We start from the raw sequence: 15,343 nt of genomic DNA on the forward strand, positions 1-15,343 counted from the left end.
TAACTTCAATTCATTTCACATTTTAAAAGTGCTTACTTTATGTCAGGTTCTGAACTCTGTTTTGGAAATTAGCAATATAAATAATGTCACTATCCTAAGAAGAATAGTTTGCTTAAAATTCTTACTTTGTCTACTGCCAAAAAAATAGCATTCTGTAACCAGCTGAAAGTTAACTATCTAATTAGACATTTAAAAAAATTTTTCTAGTATCTGTGGATAACCATGTTCTTTTCAGGTTTAACCCCAGCAACATGTCTCATACATCTTTACTCCCATAATCTCTATTCAGTTGTCTTACTGATCTCTTCTTCTTTATAGTGTCTATTTCTTTATAATGCAGATGCATGCATAAAGATCTTTTCAGTTGGTTATATGGTTTTAGCATCACCATCCAATCATTTTTATATAAAACACTTACTTTTCCACCCTGTGATTAAGTTCTGATTGTTCAAGATTGAGAGTGGAAGAAGGATAATGGGAATGGTGGGGCCCTTAACAGACTCTCAGTGTTGTAAGCTTTGGGTACAACTTGTGAACTTGAAAAGATTTCCCAGTCAAGTCCTTCCATTACACACACACCTACTGCACAATCAAATCCTCCAGAAACATATTTTCTCAGTTATCATTGAGGCAAATAATGCATCCATGTTAAATGATTTAGTTATTTAGTTATAACAATTTCATGATTAAGATAAATGCACCCATGCAAACTCTCTGTTTGCACTCTCATTTTGGTTCATTATAGACTAAGTTGATGATTATAATGGAATGGATATAGGCCCATTAAGGTAATAACCCACAAGTACATCAAGTATGGTATAGCTTCATGTCATACAAAACTAAGAATTTGTACAAAAAGTCAGAACCTTCTAAGATAGATACCTCAATATGTTAAAACAGATGACTATTTTCTGGCTCTTCAAAAAGAGATACAAAAACCAAATTATTAAAATGGACATAATCAGAAGATACTTATTTATGGTACAAGGCTATGGGCATTCTTCCTTATGTTTTTTTTTTTTTTTAATTTGACAGTTTCCTACATTACCTCATTCACTGACTCACCCATGACTTAAATGTAGATTCAATAAATAAATGCATGTCTTGTGCCTGAGGTACAGAAGGTAGAGTGTGTGTTAACACATTTTGGGATAGGAAAGATTCTATGGCATAGAAATTAAAAGTCTTTATTGAATTCAACCATAAGAGAGTGTTTTTGTCCCCTTAACTGTGAAATAATAAGAAAAAGTTCTGAAATCTTGTAAATTGTTTCCAACAGAAACCTTGAAAATTAACTAATATAAAATACCTTCAACTGAATAAATACTGCATATGTGAAAAAAAAAACTGTAAGTTCTTGACAGACATATCCAAGTGTTTGGAATGACATAGTTAAGCTATTTTGTTCAGGGATATTGACATCTGTCAATTGACAGTTTAAATTTAGAGGGATAACTTGATCATATAGTAGCAGTACAGTTTAAATAGAAGGATTTACAACCAGAGAAAGGAAGCTAAATTAGGAGACAAATCAATTCAATAAAACAAATATGTGTTAAGATTGGTGCAATATTCTTGGTGATGGATCATGAGAACCTAAACTATGACAGTTTTCCGTGGATATAGAGAGGTTAAGGATGGAAGGGTGATAGTTCATATGTGTTTAAGAAAAAGAAACATCAAAACATTATGAAAGTTTGAATGTCAATTAGAAGGATAGGTGAGAGTGAAGAATAAAACTTTTTTCCTTGGTATTTAAATTAGATCATCAAGTGAATGTATTAACTAAAATATAATAAAGGTTTTGGGAAAAGGGTTAGTTTTATGTATATTGAATTTGAAATACAGAAAATACAAATGGAATTTCAAATAAAAAGTTAGAAGAGCCTAAATATCAGAAGATAATTTTTATATGGAAATACAAATTTACCAAAAATTAATTTAAAATTCAATATTGGCATATAAAGTAAAATATTATGGCTACAGGGGAAAGTGCAGTTGAGCAGATATGACTAAGGACAATTGAGTAACACCAACAATTTCCTATGGGAGTACAGAGAAAATTTGAAATGGGCACTTAGAATATTTTTGTTAAAAATGTAGATAAAAATGTAGGAGAATATAGGGGCATGGAAGCTAATGGAGGCAAGTTTCAAGGAGAAAGAATGGATGAAAATGACAAATACATCAAAAATTTCAGCTGTGATTAGAACTGAATAGGGAACTGGTAATTATTAATGACCTTCAGAAGGACATTCACAATAATAGGTTGGGTAGGAAAGGACCCATTTGAGAAGTCTGGCTCTGAGTGGAAGTAAAAAGAGGTACAAAAGGCACATACCATAGTAGGTGCAGATCACACAGGTTTTATTAATTTATTTTTTAGGAAAATATTAAGATAACAACAGTTGTGGAGTCCAGAAGTATGTCATTGGAACATGAGCCAGAGGAGGTCATAAGCTCTGATCATAAAGATTTCAGGACAAGTTTTTTCCTCAGAGAAGACTCAGATGTCTGATAAGACAAGACAGTGGGAAATAAATCTGCAAGAGTTCATTTATACTGCACTGGGAACATTTATAAGGTTCAATAAATATTCATGGATGGATGAATGGCATCCATAGAGATAGAATGTATCTATGTGACAAAGAGGGGATCAATGGAAAAGAATATATAGCCTTCAGATTAATATAATTCTAAATATTGCTGAGATGTTCTTCTAATGCCATGAAGCAGTTTCTCTCCATGGTATTGAAAGAGCGTTCTAAGGATGCTGTCCCCAGTGATGTGGGGCTGCAGACCCAGAAATACAAAGGGCTCTAAACTCTCACTTTCTTTTTACCCAGAGACCTCCTCCATGTGCTGAGGTTTTCTTTAAGGAATTTTTAAAAGAAAATAAACACAAATTAATAATAAGCTCATAAACCACTCTAAATTTGGTCCTATAGTTTTTAATCATGGTACCTCTTATGGGTTGAATTTGGATTTGTGATTTTTGTTCCTTATAGCAGTCTCCATGGCCATGCCTCAATGGGGTAGTGGCAATTTTATTAACTATATAAAACTATACAATGTGTGTAAATTAATCAAAACTCACATAGATATGTGTACAAGCAAACTCCTGACTTTGTCTAATCTAGAATAATTTAAAGTCTTTTGTAACCATTGCTAACATTTGTAGTATCATTTTTAAATTGGCAAAAATATATTAAATTGAATGCAGTTGTATCTTATAAAACATATTGAGATATGTAGTATCAACTATTATAACCACTCACATTTAACAGATAAGGAAACTCTGATTGAAAGAAATTAATTTGCTGGATGAAGAAAGAAATAACAGAAAAAAAATTGGGATCAAAATTAGGCATGACATGGAAAATCTTATGTGCTTCTGCCCTATAGCATCCTGCCTTGGACAGCTCATACAGGTGGTAACACAAATGCATGTATTGAAAGGAATGTGTCTTAAATTCTGATATCCCTTCATTTTCTCTACCTCCTAGGATATGTTATTCAGAATTTCTCTTAACCTTATTTTTTCTTTGTGTTCTCATTTTTGCTCTAATTCGCCCATTTTATTTCTGCTGCTAAATCCTGACTCCTCCTCCTGATCAATTCAAGCAGGACCAACCCACAGTGTTCTCTCTTCTATATCTAAACCCCTTTCAATTCTGGCAGGTCTAACCATGTGTTCCTTTACTCACGCTTTTCAGTGCTCTCCCAATGCCCTCTGGATCAAAAACCAGCATCTAACTATGGTGCACAAAGTTATATGCAGCCTCTCAGCCCCACTCAAACATGACCTATATCTTCAAGCTTACCGTTTTGTGTTCTAAATCTCGTTGCTTGTTCTAACTCTTTCCTCTTCATGTCTGAGTTGAATCTTCACTCTCAATGTTTATGAAACAGCTTTGATACTCAGTGTCAAATTAGACAACTTTTCTTTCTGTTACCTGGTGAATAGCAGTTGTTTCTGATTATCCACATTATTGCTAGATATGGTCAATTCAATACCTATTCTTTTTCTACATTTTTATTCACTCTTGAACTGATTGTATATGTGAATGCTTATTACATATTTTCATGCTTTTTTGCTATCCCTGTTTTAAGCTTCCTAACTATAGATGTAATATCTGTCTTATATATATATATATAGCAGATATTAAAGAATATTTGCCATCAGAGCACAATGTCACAGACATCAAAAACATAGTATTTAGAACAAAATAAGAAATACAGAATATAAGTATAATAGTTTTAAATTATAGTTTGTGAGTGATACAAAAATTTTAAATGCATTGGAAATTATGAAATAAGAAGAAACATTTTAAGTGTTTTTAGTGTATCTAGAAATTATCTTTTAATTGCCTCCAGTTAATATGTTGAGTATTGTTATTACTGTCAAAATCATGAGGAAATTTATGTAATGACAATGTATTACATTTTATCCTTTGGAGCTCACAATGCAGAAACACTCTGTCTAACAATTTATTTAATGAGGAGAGTACTTTGTTTTCCAGATGTGTGTTACTTAGATAGCTAATTGCATGGTTGAAAACCAAAGTAAAATATTTGCTGAATAACTGGCAGTGAAGAGAATGAAAATAAAGAGAAAGTTTCTAGGGATCTGTTTACACATGTATATAAGAACTAAAAGTGACATCCGAGTGTTCAACGACATTTTTCTCTCAAAGATCTTAAAATTCTTTCAACACATGTAAAATATACGAGAAGGCCACTCTAGTTATTCTATACTTCTAGCACTCTCAGAGGTTTTAAAGATAGAATGAGTATGAAAACATAGAAGTCATTTTGAAAAGAATGATCTCAGAAAATATGACAAATATCAAGAAATGCCTTTATCAATTAGCCATTCATGTCTGGGTACACATAACTTGCATATTTATATTTTCACTTACCAAACATTACATCTTCATGTGGTACATTTCTAATACTTATTATAAAGGTAAAATGAAACTTTTGGTTACTCTACATCCAGTCACTCTCACTTTAGTTAGAAGATGACTTCCCTAAGCCAAACCTTGTTCATATAAGTTTCTCACTGGGAGTGGAGGTGGAGAGAGAAAGGAACTTGTAGAATAAAAATTAAATACAGAAGTTAATTTTTTCCCTTAGCAAGAATTAAGTCCACAGAAATAAAATATTTCCAGAATAGGTCTCCCTGAATAGAAGAATGAGATTAGGTTCTTCCTTCATATTTCAAGTAATAATAACTAAAACATTTAAGGTTAATTTTATTAATTATAGGATATATCAGGTTTCTGATGACTTTCATGAGGACAAAATTTGGGAAAATAACTATGCAAATAATTTGCAGTTCAAAAATCCTTCTACAGAAATCATAAATAAAGTCAAATTTTAAAAAGTCAATATTTCCTCCATTAGTACATATGGAAATTGCTTTAATGAATCATTAGGTTCCTACCACTGGTTATTGGTTTGTTTGTTTGCCTTTTTAATATTGTGATCATTCTAGAGTTTTATGGCTTTCTATTTAAACTGACTAATTGATGATACACTGTTATTTTTTTAAATGTTAAAAAACATGTTAAGAAAGGCAATCACCATATATCATATATCTAATTAGAGACAATATTTTTCATATCACTCAAACTTCTCCCTCCCTCTTCTCTTTCTCTCTGTATCCCTCCCTCTCACTCTCTCTTCTCTGTCTGTATATGGTTGGAGGTTAGAAGCATCTGGGAATAAGTTGGTAGAAGTAGATTATTTTGTAAAATATTAGAATTCACTAATAACCATGTCTTTTTGACTCAGAAATATGTACTTAATACTTTACATAGCTACATCCTTTGATATGTAGATATGTAAGAGGAATACGTGTGTGAGCTAAATGTTAAGTTTTAACTTAGGAGAGGAAATAGAGCAGAAAGAATTGAAGTCTCTGGAAAAAAGCTGTCTTTTGCTTTAAATATACACAAAAACAAGCCTGAACTAATCATGAGTGGTTAAATCAGCCACTGCCATTGTCATGATTAACTGTCATTAAAGCCATCACTGAAATGAATGAGCTCCTAGTTAAAAGGGACACTATTTTCTTTCTGTTAAATGACAAGAAAAAAAATTAATCTTAAATGATATGTTTCCCTATTCCTAAGTGCAAACTAGCACATTTACAAAATATTTTATTGCTAAACTAATTGTTACTACACTAAACAATGTTTGGAGACAGAATGTTTTCATTATTCCCTACACTTTCCATTTCCCTTTCTATCTTTCTCTTTTCATATTTTATCTTTTGCTCATTTGGGATCTTCACTGTGTATCATTTATAAATATATCCACCTCATTGGTTTCAAAATGCCTTTCTTTTCTCCATTTGTTTTTCAATTGGAATGCATAATGGAAACAAATCTTTCATTTAAGACACACACTTCTGGTGTTTTGAAATCTTTATTAAATTTTCATCTTATCAAAGAGACCAAAGAGCCCAACAGTGTGTTTTCTTTTAAATGGTATTTGTCATAGTAATTTGGGGATGCACTGATTTTACTATTATGCCAAACATTTATATTTTTTATATCTAAAATTACTGTGTTAGATTGCTTTTTCCTGACTACACTTTCTTAAAACCTTTTCAATAGTGAATGAATATTATGTTAACAGATTTATTAAATATTAGAGGAAAAAAAAGAACACTTAAAGGTAAATTATTTACTAACTTCTTACTTTAATTTCTTGTTGGAATGCCACTGCCTCCACTATAACCCCAAAGACTTCCTCCTCAACTACTGCCAAGCTAACTATTCAATACATTTTGTGGTAGCGCTGGTTCCTAGCCAGTCATATAGGTGTGTGTGTGTGTATTTTTAATTAGTTATTTTTTGTATATATATATCTATTTTTTAATATCTTTATTAGAGTATAATTGCTTTACAATGGTGTGTTAGTTTCTGTTGTATAACAACGTGAATCAGCTATATGTATACATATACCCTCTTATCCCCCCCCCCTTCTTGCATCTCCCTAACACCCTCCCTATCCCACACCTCTAGGTGGTCACAAAGCACTGAGCTGATCTCCCTGTTCTATGCAGCTGCTTCCCACTAGCTATCTATTTTACATTTGCTGGTGTATATATGTCAGTGCTACTCTCTCACTTCATCCCGGCTTACTCTTCCCCCTCCCCGTGTCCTCAAGTTCATTCTCTATGTCAGCATCTTTATTCCTGTCCTGCCCCTAGGTTCATCAGAACCATTTTTATTTTTTTTTAGATTCCATATATATGTGTTAGCATACAGTATTTGTATTTCTCTTTCTGACTTACTTCACTCTGTATGACAGTATCTATGTACATTTACCTCACTACAAAAACCTCATTTCGTTTCTTTTCAAGGCTGAATAATATTCCATTCCAACAGCTTTTGCTGCATCCCACAGGTTTTGGGTCATCGTGTTTTCATTGTCATTTGTTTCCAGTTGTGTTTTGATTTCCTCTTTGATTTCTTCAATGATCTCTTAGTTATTTAGTAGTGTATTGTTTAACCTCCATGTGTTTGTATTTTTTACAGTTTTTTTTCCTGTAAATGATACCTAGCCTCATAGCTTTGTGGTTGGAAAAGATACTGATACGATTTCAATTTTTTAAAAATTTACCAAGGCTTGATTTGTGAGCCAAGATATGATCTATTCTGGAGAATGTTCCATGAGCACTTGAGAAGAAAGTGTATTCTGTTGTTTTTGGATGGAATGTCCTATAAATATTTATTAAGTCCATCTTGTTTAATGTGTCATTTAAAGCTTGCATTTCCTTATTTATTTTCATTTTGGATGATCTGTCCATTGGTGAAAGTGGGGTGTTAAAGTCCCCTTCTATTATTGTGTTACTGTCGATTTCCCCTTTTATGGCTGTTAGCATTTGCTTTATGTATTGAGGTGCTCCTATGTTGGGTACATAGATATTTACTATTGTGATATCTTCTTCTTGGATTGCTCCCTTGATCATTATGTGGTGTCCTTCTTTGTCTCTTGCAATAGCCTTTATTTTAAAGATTATTTTATCTGATATGAGAATTCCTACTCCAGCTTTCTTTTAAGTTCCATTTGCATGGAATATCTTTTTCCATCCCCTCACTTTCAGTGTGTATGTGTCCCTAGGTCTGAAGTGGATCTCTTGTAGACAGCATGTATATAGGTCTTGTTTATGTATGCAGTCAGCCAGTCTGTGTCTTTTGGTTGGAGCATTTAATCCATTTACATTTAAGGTAGTTATCAATATGTATGTTCCTATTACCATTTTCTTAATTGTTTTGGGTTTGTTTTTGTAGGTCTTTTCCTTCTTTGTGTTTCCTGCCTAGAGAAATCCCTTTAGCATTTGTTGTAAAGCTGGTTTGGTGGTGCTGAATTCTCTTAGCTTTTGCTTGTCTGTAATTGTTTTAATTTCTCTGTTGAATCTGAATGAGATCCTTGCTGGCTAGAGTAATCTTGATTTTAGGTTTTTCCCTTTCATCACTTTAAATATGTCCTGCCACTCCCTTCTGGCTTGAAGAGTTTCTGCTGAAAAATCAGCTGTTAACTTTATAGGGATTCACTTGTGTGTTATTTGTTGTTTTTCCCTTACTGCTTTTAATATTTTTTCTTTGTATTTAATTTTTGATAGTTTGATTAATATGTGTCTTGATGTGTTTCTCCTTGGATTTATCCTGTATGGGGCTTTCTGCACTTCCTGGACTTGATTGACTATTTCCTTTCCCATGTTAGGGAAGTTTTCAACTATAATCTCTTCAAATATTTTCTCCGACCATTTCTTTTTCTCCTCTGCTTCTGGGACACCTACAATCCAAATGTTGGTATATTTAATGTTGTTCCAGAAGTCTCTGAGACTGTCTTCAATTCTTTTCATTCTTTTTTTCTTTATTCTGCTCTGCAGCAGTTATTTCCACTATTTTATCTTTCAGGTCATTTATCCGTTCTTCGGCCTCAGTTATTCTGCTATTGATTCCTTCTAGAGTGTTTTTAATTTCATTTATTGTTTTGTTCATCATTGTTTGTTAGCTCTTTAGTTCTTCTAGGTCGTTATTAAGCATTTTTTGTATTTTTGCATTCTATTTCCAAGATTTTGGATCATCTTTACTGTCATTACTCTGAATTATTTTTCAGGTAGACTGTCTATTTCCTTTTCATTTGTTTGGTCTGGTGGGTTTTTACCTTGCTCTTTCATCTGCTGCATACTTCTCTGTCTTCTCATTTGGCTTAACTAACTGTGTTTGGGGTCTCCTTTTCACAGGCTGCAGGTTTGTAGTTCCCATGGTTTTTGGTGTCTCCCCACAGTGGGTAAGGTTGTTTCAGTGGGTTGTGTAGGCTTCCTGTGTTCTGTTTGGTTGGGCTGGATCTTGTCTTTCTGGTGGGCAAGGCTGTGTCTGGTGGTGTGTTTTGTGGTGTCTGTGAACTTAGTATGAATTAGGAAGCCTCTCTGCTAATGGATGGGGCTGTATTCCTGTCTTGCTAGTTGTTTGGCATGGGGAGTCCAGCACTGGAGCTTGCTGGCAGTTGGGCGGAGCCGAGTCTTAGCCTTGAGATGGAGATCTCTGGGTGAGCTCTCACCAATTGATATTATGTGGGGTTGGGAGGTCTCTGGTGGTCCAATGTCCTGAACTTGGTTTTCCCACCTCAGAGGCTCAGGCTTGACCTCAGGCCAGAGGACCAAGACCCCATCAGCCACATGGCTCAGAAGAAAAGGGAGAAAAAAAGAAAGAAAAAAAATATAATAAATAAAATAAAATAATTAAAAGAAAACAAATTTAAAAGTTATTAAAATAAAATGTAATAATATAAAAAGAGAGGGCAACCAAACCAATAAACAAATCCACAAATGATAACAAATGCCACCAATGATAACAAGTGCTAAAAACTATACTAACATAAACATAAAAATCAGAAACAAGTCAGTTGCAGACAGCAAACCCCATGTCTACAGTTGCTCCCAAAGTCCACCACTTCAATTTTGGGTTGACTCATTGTCTATTCAGGTATATCTCATTGTCTATTCAGGTATATCTATTCAGGTATTCCACAGATGCAGTGTTCCTCAAGGTGATTGTGGGGATTTAATCTCCTGCTCTGGAGGCTGCACTGAGAAATTTTCTTTTCTCTTCTTTGTTTACACAGCTCCTGTGCTTCACCTTTGGTTTTGGCCACCTCTTCATGTAGGTTGCCCTCAGGCTTCTGACGCCACTCAGACAGGACATGGTTAAAGCAGTGGTTGATTAGGGGGCTCTGGCTCACTCTTGCAGGGGCAAAAAGAGGGGTATCATTGTTATAATTGGAATACAGTGTGAGCCCAGCGTGACTTTACAACAGTCTGAGGCGCACCTAGTGTTCTCCTGGGGAAGTTGTCCTCAGATCACGGGAACCTGGCAGTGGCAGGCTGCAGAGGCTCCCAAGGTGGAGTGTGAGTAGTGACCTGTGCTTGCACATAGGATTCTTGGTTGCTGCAGCAGCAACATTAACGGTTCATGTTGTCTCTGTTGTCCGAGCTGACAGCCGCAGCTCGCGCCTGTGTCTGGAGCTTGTTTAGGCGATGCTCTGCCTTCTGTGGGAAGATAGGGAAGGAATCCCCTCTCCTCATGCACCCAGAAACAATGGTCTCTTGCCTCTTATTCACTTTTTCCTGGACTCCCTCCTGGTTAGCTGTGACACAATAGCCCTTTCAGCCTGTGTTCACGGAGCCAACCTCAGTCCTCTCCCTGGGATCTGATCTCCGAAGCTGGAGCCTCAGCTCCCAGGCCCCACCTGCCCCTGTGGGTGAACAGACAAGCCTCTCAGGCTGGTGAGTGCTGGTGGGCACCGATCCTCTATGTGGAAATCTCTCTGCTTTGCTCTCTGAACCCCTGTTGCTGCACTCTCCTCCATGGCTACATGCATTCCCCCCCACCCTCCCCCTGTCTCTGACAGTGAAGGTGCTTCCTAGTGCATGGGAACTTTTCCTCTTTCACAGCTCCCTCCCAGAGGTGCAGGTCCTGTCCCTATTCTTTTGTCTCTCTTTTTTCTTTTGCCCTACCCAGGTACATGGGGATTTTCTTGCCCTTTGGGAAGTCTGAGGTCTTCTGCCAACATTCAGTAGGTGTTCCGTAAGAGTTGTTCCACACGTAGATGTATTTTTGATGTATTTGTGGGGAAGAAGGTGATCTCCACGTCTTACTCCTCTGCCATCTTGAAGGTCACCCCCATCTATACCTTTTTGATTCAGAGTTTGGGTCAATGATCCTTCCTACTTAAATATCTTTTATTTATTTCATTCTTTTTTGACATTTTATTTTATGGATATATTATATTATTTGACTTTTTACTATATCTTATCACATTTATACTTAACTCTCTAGATTTTTTTAATTATTTTAATTTTGAGAACAGTAAATTAAATTCCTAGGTTTTGAATTTATTGGATACCATCTTAGGACCAATTTTCTTCACTGAGTTTGGAATTTCTCTCTCTCTCTTTATTTATGGGATCTTAGATTTTCTGACTTTATTTTTTTTCCTGTCACCTTTGGGGCCCTGTCTAGTATTAGGTCAGACAATGGCATCTCAGAATATCAGACAATTTTATTAGGGCAATCAGAGATATAGCAACCAAATCTTGGTTCAAATCTTGCCCCTGATATACAACTGTGTTCTCCACTTCCTCTCATATAAGATGCAACACCAATATTCTGTAGTAGCTTTTTTGTTAACCTCCATATAAAAGCAGGAGGATGGCAAATCAAAACCCTAATAAGTAAAAAAAAATAGAACACCTTTAATCTCATTACCTATATGAGCCAAACTCCCAATTTTCTTGGCTAATTCTGAGTCAACAGGATATATATTTTCCCCCAGTCTCACCACTTTGTGTTTTTGCTTTTTGTTTTTCCTTCTTCTTCATTTGTTATTAAAGCTATGACTTTTCAATATTTTTATTGTAATATCTCATTGTTTTATTTTATCTATCATTGCTATGTGTTCAGAACCAAGGAAAGGCTTTAAAGCATGAAATTCAACACCATCTTGACTGAAATAATATTAATGATATTTTTTACAGTAAGTTGAGAATAAAGCATTTTAATTAATAGAGGCCTTTTACTTGGAGAGGTGAGGTAGATTGCATTTTCTTTGTTATCTTATGGTCCTCAAAATACAGTTTAGTTTCATAATTAGTAGGCCAAATTTAGCTTGGAGGAGAAAAAAGAGAACAGAATAGCTAATACTTTCCTAAGAATCTCAATTTGTGCTATATCCAATGGGTCACTCTCATTTTCTATTTTAATATTTGCCAACATTTTTCAAGCTGGGTAATAAGTTTGCCAATTTCTATTGTAGATTTGAAACTGTTATTGCTGATCACCCAAGGAAGAGCTACTCCTTTGTCTTTGTTTCATGAATTATATTGAACATCCATCAGATCAAGCACTTTTGGCCTCTGCTAAAATCAGCTGGATTTGAACTGGCCACTAGGAAAGGTTTTGTTTCTAATTATCAAAGATCTTTGCCATTCTGTTCCTCAGAGACTTAATTTTCTTACTTTATCTACACTCTTGTCATTTTCTAATCACAGTTCTGGCATTAAAAAAAGTTTTACTTTCAAAAGTCAGGAATTGAGGCAAAAAGTAAGTTTTTTTCTCTTACTTGATCTTTCTGAAAATGCCTTAAGTCTTATGAACAATATACTTATGATTTAATTATGATATCTATCTATCCATCATCTATCTGTCTATTTATCCCATTTACACTTTTGTTTTGTCATTAGGCAAAGAGAATATAGCAGGTTGCAATATACCTTGAATTTGTAAACTTATTAGGTTAATTAACACTAGCATAAAATGTTAGTTAAATTAGTTACAGCAGTCATACTGTAGTCAGAGTCTAAACAAATGTAAGTCATACTACAATGGGTGAAAGTCAACTCCAAATCTTAATGTAATACATTTTGATCTAGGCTTAAGCACTAAGCAACTTTCTCTCATGGTCTAAAGGAATCTTAAGATCTAGAAACAAAGCCAGGTAAAATTTCTAATTTTCTATTCTTTACATTAAATAAACATATGAATCTTGGATCTCATTACTCTTCAATAATTAATGTTAATCCATAGCTACCCAACCTGAGATAGAGAATGAGCATTTGTCACATTTCTTTAAACAGTCATCTTAGGCTTTCAGAGTGGAAAAGAGAGGTGATGATGACAGATAGTGGTGGAGGGGACTCTCCCAGATATGAGTGCATCTGAACATCCCACATAGTAGAGAATAGTGAAAGAAAAAAAAAGGAAAAAAGAAAAAAAATAAAGGAAAGCAAGCTGGACCTTCTTGGGAGGAACTTGACATCCCCTTACACATAGACCTTACCACACCACAAAGGTTATCCAACATTAGCTGAAATCTCCATCCCTGGGCTTATTGCCCAGTACAACCTAATTCATGTCTGTCTTTCACTTTATAATGCAAGTTCTTGAAAGGAAAAGCTGCACTGTCTCTTCAATTGGTCAATCTGCCATACCAAACACCATACCAGGCTAATAGGAAGTGATAAATACATACTAGTTAAATGCTTGAATGAATGACTAGTTATCCAGCTATCTAACAACTTTAAACAAAACATTCTACCCTCTTAACTCACTTTTGTACATTTATGCTTTGGTAAAATAAGACAATAATATATACCCTCATAAGATACTGTCTTGCCATTGTATGATTACTTTTAGCAATATAGTGCAAATTGTTTTAAAGTTGTTTTCAAAAGCTTTGGTAATGGCCAGATGTTTCCTTGGTTTTTCAATAATCTCCTTAAAGTCAAAAGTATTCACCTCTTCATTTGCTGTATAGTACTTGATAAGTTCTCAAAAAATTTGATTTATATGAATTGATTAATGTGGAATATATATAGTCAACAAAGACTCAAAAATATATATATATATTTTTTCTTTTTTTGCAGTACGTGGGCCTCTGACTGTTGCGGCCTCTCCCGTTGCAGAGCACAGGCTCCGGACACGCAGGCCCAGTGGCCATGGGTCATGGGCCCAGCTGCTCCGCGGCATGTGGGATCTTCCTGGACCGGGGCATGAACCCGTGTCCCCTGCATTGGCAGGTGGACTCTCAACCACTGTGCCACCAGGGAAGCCCTCAAAAATATTTTAAAAAAGAAGTTGTTTCCTAGTTACCTTTATTTTATCTTACATTGAATACTTTCATCTTCAATTATTTTGCAGAGTAGTTAAAATCAGGAGTTCATTCTTTGCAAACTGGTATATCCTAACAGCACACTTACTTCTTTGAACTTAGTTGCTGCTAATAAATACATGTAAAAAAAGAAAGAATGACTAGTTGGACATATTTCGATATCAGGATCTTTTATTAACTCTATAGTTCTATCAATACTACTCTGGTATATAGTTTAGGAAATGCTTCTGATTGTGTATCCTTGCTTCATAGAAATTTATCAAAAGAAAAAAAAAGGTAAATCAACTCAAACTTCCTTGTAATGATTTTCTAGTGAGACTCAGGCAATGTAAAGAATTTCACAAGGTTCTTCAAAATTCTAAGGTGGTGAAAACCAGATTGTTGTCAGTTAGTGGCTGAATATTTACAATAACTAGCATATCAGATTGTTGTCAGAATCACTAAAATGTAGAATTATATTTATTGCTACTTTTACACTTTATAGTGCTTTAAAGTCATCATGTACTGTACATTTGTACCACACTTTTAGGAACTTGAGTTTAATTTTATTATTTTATAAAATTTGAGAATTTATAGCTCTAACTTTATTTTAGTACTATTTTGTTATAAGCCTTGTACATAATTTTATAAAAGATTTACTCCTACAGAAATCCTAAACCTGGATTTCAAATTTTGTGGAGAGCAGTTAGGCTTTAACAAGTGTAGAAGGACAGATGCAATAGAAGGGGTAATAGAGTGAATGTGTACTGCATATAATTCAAAATGAATGCCTCTTTGAAGAGTGCTGTGTTTGAGCCAATCTGCACACTAAGACAAGGCAGAGTTCACTCAAAGACAGAAGAGGAAAGTACTTGAGTGAGCTATTTCATTCAAGTCCAATTGGTTGAATTCACATGACAAATAAAAGGGAACTTTGGGGGGCTTCTGATAACCAGATGGGAGAGAAGCAAAAATTGTCCTAAGAAACTGCTAAAAGGATTGAAGTGATGATTAGTCAATAATTAGGTGAGTTGATTTACCTGGATGAACAGATTATGATCTGACAGGCCCAGTTTATATCCTCCAAGAAATATTACTTTTCTGTGATTTTTCAACACTTGAATACACTCTATTGAAGGACATTGGAACTGTTTTTGGGAAACAGAAACAT

Source organism: Orcinus orca, chromosome 4 (assembly GCF_937001465.1).
Source record: "Orcinus orca chromosome 4, mOrcOrc1.1, whole genome shotgun sequence".
Lineage (NCBI taxonomy): Eukaryota > Metazoa > Chordata > Mammalia > Artiodactyla > Delphinidae > Orcinus > Orcinus orca.